This window comes from Lotus japonicus, chromosome 3, assembly GCF_012489685.1.
Source record: "Lotus japonicus ecotype B-129 chromosome 3, LjGifu_v1.2".
NCBI lineage: Eukaryota > Viridiplantae > Streptophyta > Magnoliopsida > Fabales > Fabaceae > Lotus > Lotus japonicus.
In genome coordinates this window covers 12,590,263-12,600,374 of record NC_080043.1, presented here as the reverse complement: position 1 = coordinate 12,600,374, position 10,112 = coordinate 12,590,263, and positions in this window count along the sequence as shown.

Below are 10,112 nucleotides of genomic sequence, written 5' to 3'. Positions count from 1 at the left end.
AAAAAGAAAGTTTCGTCCTCGAAACTTAAGGCTCAGTGAAGAGTTCCGGATACTGTTCCTTCATCCTCTCTTCTAGTTCCCAAGTAGCATCGCCCGTGACTTGGTTCCAAATCACTTTTACCAGAGGAACCTGCTGTTCCTCAACTGCTTGATCCTACGTTCCTCAATCCTCATTGGTGCCACTTCAAAAGACAAGTTGTCTCTAAGCTGAATATCATCTTCCTTGATGATGTGAGAGGGATCAGGAATATACTTCCTCAATTGTGATACGTGTAGCACATCATGAATCTGGAAAGAAAAGGTGGCAACGCAATCCGATAAGCTACTTTACCGACTCGCTCGATAATCTGATACGGTCCAATGAACTTCGGTGTCAGCTTCCTCGACTTTATCGCTCTTCCCACTCCGGTAGTTGGTGTCACGCGAAGAAACACATGGTCTCCCGCCTCAAACTCTAACTCTCTCCGTCGTGTGTCAGCATAACTCTTCTGTCGACTCTGTGACGTCCTCATCTTCTCTTGTATTTGCTTCACTTTCTCAGTAGTTTGTTGTACTAATTCAGGTCCAACGAGAAGATGTTCGCCATCTTGAAACCAACATAAAGGAGTTCTACATCTCCTCCCATACAAAGCCTCATAAGGTTGCCATTCCAATACTAGCATGAAAACTGTTGTTATAAGTAAACTCGATCAACCGGCAACAGCTCATCCCAGCTTTCTTGACTATCCAAAACACAGGCTCGCAGCAAGTCTTCCAATGACTGTATTGTCCTCTCTGTCTGTCCATCCGTCTGAGGGTGATAGGCAGAGCTCAACCTCAACTTCGTCCCAAGCGCCTCGTGCAACGCCTTCCAGAAATGCGAAGTAAACTTCGGATCTCTGTCAGAAACAATACTCGATGGTACTCCATGAAGTCGTACAATCTCAGCGACATACACTTTTGCAAGTGCCTCCACATTGAACGTGGTCTTCACCGGTATGAAATGTGCTGACTTCGTCAAACGGTCCACAATGACCCAAATGGAATCAAATCTCTTCCTCGTAGCTGGCAAAGCTACCACGAAATCCATAGAGATACTGTCCCACTTCCACTCCGGCACATCAAGTGACTGCAACATACCCGCAGGCTTTTGATGTTCTATCTTCGCCTTCTGACATGTCAGACATGCCGCCACAAACTCTGCTACATTCTTCTTCATTCCTGGCCACCAAAAATTCAACTTTAGATCTTGATACATCTTTGTCGATCCCGGATGAATACTCAATCTGCTCTTGTGACCTTCGTCAAGAATCATCCTTCTCAACTCCATGTCCAATGGTACGCAGACACGTCCTTTGCAACGCAGAATGTTGTCGGTTCCTACCTCAAAATCCGGCGCTTTTCCCAAAATGATCAAGTTCCGTTTCTCGATCAGCTCCTCATCTAACAGTTGTTTCACCTTGATCTCGTTCAGAAATCACTAGTGATCGTCACCATCCCAAAGCTCAATTTTCCAGGTGTCACTTGCATACCCAAACTGAGGTCGCGAAAAGTCTCGATAAGTTCCAATTCCTTAATCATCAACGATGAAACATGAATTGTCTGGCGACTCAGTGCGTCTGCTACAACATTTGCTTTTCCTGGGTGGTACAACAAAGTGAAATCATAGTCCTTGATGAATTCCACCCAACGCCTTTGTCTCATATTCAGATCCTTCTGATCGAACAGGTACTTCAGGCTCTTATGATCACTAAAAACAGTGAAAGTGCTCCCATAAAGATAGTGCCTCCAAATCTTGAGCGCAAATACCACAGCCGCTAACTCCAAATCGTGCGTAGGATAGTTCCGTTCATGTATCTTCAATTGCCTTGAAGAATAAGCCACAGCCTTTCGGTGTTGCATCAACACACAACCCAAACCTTGGTACGAAGCATCGCAGTAAACCTCGTAGGGTTCCTTCTCTTGTGGTAATGTCAGAACTGGCGCGGTCGTCAAACGCTTCTTCATATCTTGGAAACTCTGTTCACAATCCTCTGTCCAAGCAAAAGGTTGGTTCTTCCGGGTGAGTTTCGTCAATGGTCCTGCAATCTTAGCAAAACCTTCGATGAATCGTCGGTAATATCCAGCTAAACCGATGAAACTCCTTATATCTGTCACAGTCTTAGGACGCTCCCATGCAAGTACCGCTTCAACTTTACTGGGATCCACAGCAATGCCCTCCTTTGAGATGACATGCCCTAAAAACTTTACTTCTTCGAGCCAAAATTCACACTTTGTCGCGTTAGCATACAATACCTTCTCCCGAAGAACTTGTAAAACTTGTCGCAGATGCTCCTCGTGTTCTTCACGATTCCTTGAGTAGATCAAGATGTCGTCGATGAACACCACAATAAAGCGATCCAAGAATGGATGAAAGATCCTATTCATGTAGTCCATGAATACGGCTGGTGCATTCGTAACTCCAAACGGCATCACCAAGTACTCATAGTGCCCATAGCGTGTCCTAAACGCCGTCTTTTGAATATCCTCATCCTTGACTCTAATCTGGTGATATCCCGATCTCAGGTCAATCTTCGAGAAAATAGCAGCACCCTTCAACTGATCCATCAAATCGTCAATCCTTGGCAACGGATAACGGTTCTTTATCGTGACTTTGTTCAACTGTCGATAATCCACACAAAGTCGCGATCTTCCGTCTTTCTTCTTCACAAGCAGCACTGGCGCTCCCCACGGAGAAACGCTAGGTCGGATAAACCCCTTCTTGGTTAAATCTTCGAGTTGACTCTTCAGCTCAGTCAGTTCTGCCGGTGCCATACGATACGGTGCGATTGATATAGGTCCAGTGCCTGGGACTATATCAATTGTGAACCCCATATCTCTGACCGGAGGTATTCCAGGTACGTCTTCGGGGAACACATCCTCGAAATCTTGCACAACAGCAATTCCGTGTACTCCATTCTCCTTAGCTTCCACCACGGTTGTAGACATGAGAGAACTCAAAGCTCCTTTCCTCAAAGAAAGCTTTGAAAAGTACGAGTTCAGGAACTCAGCGAGTCCAGCATCGGGAAAGATAACTACCTTATTGGTGCAATCAAGAAGAACATGATGGTGGGACAACCAATCCATGCCTATGATCACATCCAATCCCTTGAGAGGTAAACAGATTAAGTTTGCTACAAACTTCTTATCTAGGTACATCCAAGGACATTCCAGACATGCAGTGTTAGTTACTAGACTCTTAGATGCAGGGGTAGACACTGTCAAGTCAAACGGTAGCTTTGACACTTCTAGCTTTAACCTTGCCGCACAAGCTATATCTATAAATGAATGCGTAGCACCAGAATCAAATAGCGCGATAAGGGAATTACCCGCAATCTCGCAGGTACTGCGGATCAGACCATCGTCTTCCTCAGCTTCAGTTCCACTGATCGAGTAGACCCTTCCACCAGCAGTAGGCCTCCTAGCCCCAGCAACATTTGCAGCAGCCTCAACTTTAGGAATCCTGCACTCTGCAGCAGTGTGGCCTGGCTTGTTGCAGTTCCAACACGCCGCAAGACTCTCAGAACAGTGGTTGGCATAGTGCCCCTTTTTGTTGCACCTGAAGCAAGTCACATCCTCCCGATTCCCAGATGGGGTTCTTAGTGCAATTGCATTTCCACCAGTAGGATAAAAGGACCCAGAAGTTGTCCCCCTACCCTGAGGACGAACATACGGCTTCTTCTGGAAATGCCTACCCTTGTCACCTCTTCCTTGGTTAGTCCTAGCCGGACCTCCACTTCCTTGGTAAGGCTTGTTCAGACCTTGGAATTTGCCCCTTGCATTATCAATGGCCTCAATCCCCTTGGTCTTCTCCACCAGCACTTGGTAGCGATTCAGTCCTAGCGGTTGCACCGCCCTCTGCAGCTCATAACACAGCCCCTCAATGAATCGCTCACACATGTAGCCTTCATCAATCTGTCCTCTAAAGTAACGGAAGTGTTTAGCCAACGACTCCAACTTTGCAGCATACTCAGCAACGGTCATGCCTCCTTGACGGAGTCTCAGAAATTGTGCTTCCTTAGCGGCTCTAGCACTTCTAGGAAAGTACTTGTCCAAGAAAGCTCCACGGAAACACTCCCAAGTGATGGCTTGATGGTCAGCCTCCATCATAGCCCTAGCCCCACGCCACCAATACTCAGCTTCACCCGTTAGCAGGTAGGTTGCATAATCAACTTTCATCTCTGCAGTTGTACGCAAGAAGGTAAAGATCTTCTCCAACTCTTGGAGCCATAAGTCAGCTTCTTCCGGATCGAAGCCCCCAGAGAACTTCGGCGGATCCTGACGCTTGAAATCATTCAGACCCCTGGTCTGAGCAGCAGCTAATTCACGTTCCTCCCGCTGAACACGGCGAGCATTCTCTTCAGCTTGGTTTTGTGCAGCCACCAAAGCAGCAGTAGCAGCACGTTGAGCTTCAGCTTCCTCCCTTGCAGCAGTGTTAGTAACTTGTTGTGCCATAAGGGCAGTCAGATTAGCAATAGCTTGCTCCATCGGATTCATGCTGTCTGAACCTTGAGTCTCGATCGGTTGTGGAAACCTCCTGTTCCTGTTTTCATGAACAGTCAAAGACCACAACAGATACTCAGGCCAGAACAACACAAAGTTCTATAATAACTAACTATGTATATACTTATATCAAATGTATGATTAATAATAACTAGCATAAGGTTATTCACTTACGAATAACCTTCAAAAATAATCTATATAAACAGTAATCAAGCACACTCTTCCTCCGATTGACACCCCATCAATCGGTCTTAGAGTTCAAACATCTTAAGCAGGCACTCTACCCAAAAGCTCTGGTTTTCTAGACCAAAGCTCTGATACCACAATTGTAACACCCCAATTTCTCAACTGAGGAGTCACATTAGTAACCTAACAAAGTCTAAGGACCAATCTGCAATCCCTAAAAACCAAGGGAATTTTTTTTTCTGTAAAACAACTAAACACTTCGGCTAAAAGGTTGGAAACATACCATAACTTTATTTAGATAACTTGTTTCCCGATATACAGTAATAATAGTTTACAATACCATAAGTAAGGTTCAGAATAAACATGCGCACTTTAACAGTGGCGGAAGCAAGACTTTAATAACAGAGTTCTCATAAAGTAAAAGAGACTCCAACATAATCCACAAGAAGAGAAGCAAAGCTGCTTCTCATACCTCTACTCCACCACTTACAACTCGATCTCCAACTCGAGTAGCTATGCCTCGGCGGAAGGATCTCCATCGCCTAATAGCGTTAAGCGCCCAAACAACAAGTAGCAAATAGAAAGGGTTAACTCCATGCAATTACCATGTATAAAAGAGAAAAATCATGCTGTTCGAATTTAATTACCTGGCATGGTAAATAACTAGCAACATAACTCAACTCATATATCAACAACTTAAACATAAATCGGACTCAGATAATAATAACCTCAACAATGTAACATCAAATCAGATATCAATAAACCAATACGAAAATCCAACAACATAGGGTCAGGTGTTAGTTCCCTATAATGCAACTATATGCTGCTAACAAAATGGATCGATCAATATCGTCTCTCAAGACGGGACAATGATAGGACACACCTCCTCATCGCCACTTATAACGTCATACATGACGGGACAATCATAGGACACACCTCCTAATCGCCACTTAACGTCACACAAGACGGGACAATCATAGGACACACCTCCTGATCGCCACTTAGCATCTCGCAAGATGGGACAATGATAGGACACACCTCCTCATCGCCACTTGACTCAAGCCCTATATGCCAAGTCAGACAACAACAAAGCCCAACCAAGGACCAATCCAAAGTAACCACATGTTCCATCCACTAGGAAGCAGTAACTACAGAAACCAGTAAACGGCCGAAGCCTCTCAGAAAACATTTTCCAAATTCAGCATAATAATCATAATCATCTGCCAATCAATATAAACATCTTCATCTCAAACACAGGCAGTGCGATAAAAGCATGCAAGACTCAAAGACGCTCTAAAACCGAGTTACCCTTACCTTCGTGAGTAGAAGTTGGGCATGGAAATTGCGAACCTAGAACAAAGAAAACACAATCATCAACACAAGCTTCACTAGGAGCAACACGATCTACTAATACTAATCGAAATCGTAAAGAAAGCCTCTAAAGCTTCAGAGTTCCTATTTAGGCACAAATTGACAACGGAGACTTCGTTCGCTAAAACGAGCATAACTCGAGCTACAGAACTCAGAATGACACGAAACCGGCGCCAAAATTTCGACAATTGAAAGAGCTACGCAATGGCTCAGGTCATAGAGACCCAAAAATTATTTTTGGACACGGTACCCAAGCAATTAGGTTTCGGCCACTATGGAAAATAGGGTTTTCGAACTTTTTCTTCGATCTAAATCAATTCACAAGGTAGTTTTAGGGTAAAACTAAGGCAAAGAAATTGTCGGAACAATTTTCGGACAATCGGGTCGAAATACGACTATCCAGGGGCATTTTGGTCCAAAATAAAGGCTCAAAACTTCAAAGTTATCAGTTCGGAAAACAAATTTGACAGCAACGATCCTCATGATATCCGTGACAACAAATCCTAAAGGCACGAAGTCAGATTAAGTCTTTTCGACAATAAAGTTTCGAAATGTGAGACAAAAAGAGTTTTGAGTCAATTTTTCAGATCCTGGACAACTGAATCGCAATCAGAGTTTACTGACAGAGGTTTTAGACTCAGGGGAACATAAGGAACATAACCCAAGCGAGAAATCAGAGAAATCGGACAATTTTAGAAAAAGCTCAAAACTTAGAGCACAGAAACGACTTCAGAAACTCAGCAGAAACAGAAATCAGAGGCAGGATTCATGATAGTTACCTCGATACCTAGAAGTAGGGACGAACTGCACGAAGATTGGTCAAGTTTTCGCGGAAATCTCCTCCCCCCTTGCTCCCCACGAAATCAGCCACAAATGGAAAGAAAATGAGAGGATTTTGCTTTTTTCGCGCTATTTATAGGCGGGTGAAATCGCGGGAAAATGAAAATTTCGCGATTCCGATTTTTGCAGCACGATCACCGAGAAATTCTAAGAGAGATTCTGGCGTCAGAATTCCAGAACTCAAAACAAATATCTAGGATTTGGGAAAAACGATATCGAAAAACTCAAAAGCGGTGTCGGTTAATCTGCCCCGAAAAACTACTTTTTGCTGTGATGCTCAAACGACAAAACTTCCAACTGAAGAAAGATTGGAAACGTCGAAACAAGTCTGGCAACATGGACGGAATCTTCGTTAGAAGTCCCGAATAGAAAAAGTCTTCATCCATTGCTCGAAAATAGTGTTTCGAAGCAAAGAAATTAGCGTCGGCGGACATCCGAAAAGTGAAACCTATCGTGCGTACAGTCCAGAGTTCCGAAATGAAACGCTGGTCGAAGGAAAAATAAAGAAAATCTTTAAATTTTCCAAGGATTCGAAATCTCACTTAAAACGTTGCTCTAAAGCGAAATTAGCCTATTCTGGACACGCTTGCCATAAGGCGGGTGTGCAGACGACTCGCTCTAATTCCTAAAATGACTACGCAACATTCCTCAAGCAATTCCTGAACTTTCTTCTTCATTAATCTTTCTCAAATATCAAACTCCTGTCACGCTTACACTGATTCTACGCGTGAGTCGGAAATTAGCTTGTTCTGAAAATCCAGGTCTTACAATTTTCATAATTGAAACAATACAATCAAAATTGAATATTTACAAATATATATATATATGTTTTTCAAAAATGAAAGTAATATATATATATATATATTATTTTATTTGTACATATATCATATCATTCATACTTAAATATTTACATCCTTACATGAATCATGTAGTTGCAAAATTAAAAAAAATGTGGTGTTTTGGTTGAGACACATAAAAATGTATGTGTATATATATGATATTCAATCACTAAATGTAAAAATGTGTTCACTTCTCCTTGTTTAAATACTATCATTTGCCTTAATCTGATTCACTTTTTGCATTACTGAATTGATATAACATTGACATAGAATTATATGTTTATTGTGTTTTTAAAATCGAAATCCAATGCAAATCGATAAAACTTGGATCGGATTGGTTCGAATTAAAAAAAACCAAATGGATGATGAAGTGGCAAAACTAAAATGTTTGGATCGGATTAACTTTTTCCTCAAAATCGAACCAATCTAGACCACAAACACTCTAGTGATTAGCTGGTATCTAAGTCAGTGTTTGAAAGAGTTGAGTGGGAATAAGCGTGAGCGAATTACCTTGACTTGTCTTGTGCCATGATGACATAGGAGGTGCCTTAATTGGGTTCATTCGGCGGTCAGGAGGTTCTAGATGTAAACCTTGACTTTTTGGGTGCCTGAGAATATTATCCCAGCCTTCATACAGGAGTAACAAGGTTGTGCCTCATTTTTTCGATTTTTTTAGTCACACATGGTATGTCAATTGTGAGGATGTTTGTCGGCTAGCGAACCCTTGCTCTTGTAAGCGGGAACTATGGTGTATCTCAGTTTCAATCGTGGGGGTTGGCTGGCTTAAGCGAGTTATGTACGAGCAACGTACATGTTAGTGTGAATACACGCTAAAACAAAAATGTTGTTCCATATCATAATTGTGAATTCTAATGCACCTTCACCAATAAAACATACTTGTTCAATTGAACGAATGTTTTTTCAAGACCTAGATTTATAAAAGGATATCTATCTATCTATCTATAAACTATATAAAGGGAGAGTTTTTGCAGCTTTGAGGGCAAATTTGGAAATCAATAACTCATTGCACTACACTGAAAATTTTGCCATGGGTATTTGAGTAAAAATGAAATTTAATTTTAACAGATTGAATCACAGCCGTCTGTTCCTTTCAATCTCGCTGCGGTTTCATTCCTCTTTGCATTCCATACGCATTTCTCTTTGCATTCCATACGTTTTGTTGTTTCATTCCTCTTTGCATATAAATGTGGCTCTGGAAAGCCTACCTTCTGGTGAGAACGATGAGGCCGCTCAGATTAGGTCGCTCTTCGGTTAAAACCCCCATTTGTTGTTCCTCACGCCGCGGTCACAGAGGTGGGGGATGGGATCGAGACCTCTTCATCTCCTCCCTGTCGCCACCCCAACAGCAGCTTCGGATCGAGACCTCTTCTCCCTCAACATGGTTTTCATTAGTTTCTTATTTCATCACCAAAGGATTTATGAGGTGTTTTTGCGGTTCAGACATTTTAACTTTGAAATTGTTTTTCGGTGATTGCTTAGTGTTAATTCTTATTTGGTTTTCATTTTGCAGTTATCATCAGAGTCATCTTCTGCACAGCCATCACAGATTCTAGCTCCAATTTTAATGCCCACCTGCTTTATTCAGTTGGTACGACAACAAGAAAGTTAAGGTAAAGAGCATGTAATATAATTCTTCACATAATTGAAATGGTTGAAAAATAAATATCTTAATTAGATGGTGTTCTCTAAATGAGTTCAATTTTGGAATGGTTATCTAAAAAAGCTATATATATGCTTTTGCGTTATACATGCATTAAGCATGTTCTATAATGATTGGCTTCAAGTTAAATTAAGACTTAGTCTGTATGAATATTTGCTATCATGATTCTTTATTTTGTTATTTATTTCTCAAATTTCATCCTACCAATTACCAAACATGCTTACATACTTATGTTTGGCAACAGTTACATAGAATGCTTCACATCATACTTTTTCATATTTTTTTCTGTTTCAGATTAGTTTCAAGTCAAAATCAGGCTATGTAACAGAACCAACTCCTGCAGCATGTTACTTGACGAGAAATCGCCACAATTGATCTTGACACTGTACGGAGGGAAAATGAGCGTGATTTGGAAAAGTGAAATAACTGCCATTGAAGGACAAGAACATGTAGAGGGGATTGCAGTGCCTGGATTGGGACTGGGTTCATGTTCTTGGTGAAGGCTACTATGAAGTTGAAGCCAAACGTCATAAGAGGGTCCGCGAGGTGAAGTTTCTTCTTTTCATCTTCTTATTCATCAAAGTATGTGGGGAATTGTTTTCATTTTTTTGTCCTGATTCATCCTTGCCCTCACTATGTTATTTTTGCATTTTGAGGTTGGTTTCTTTTTTATT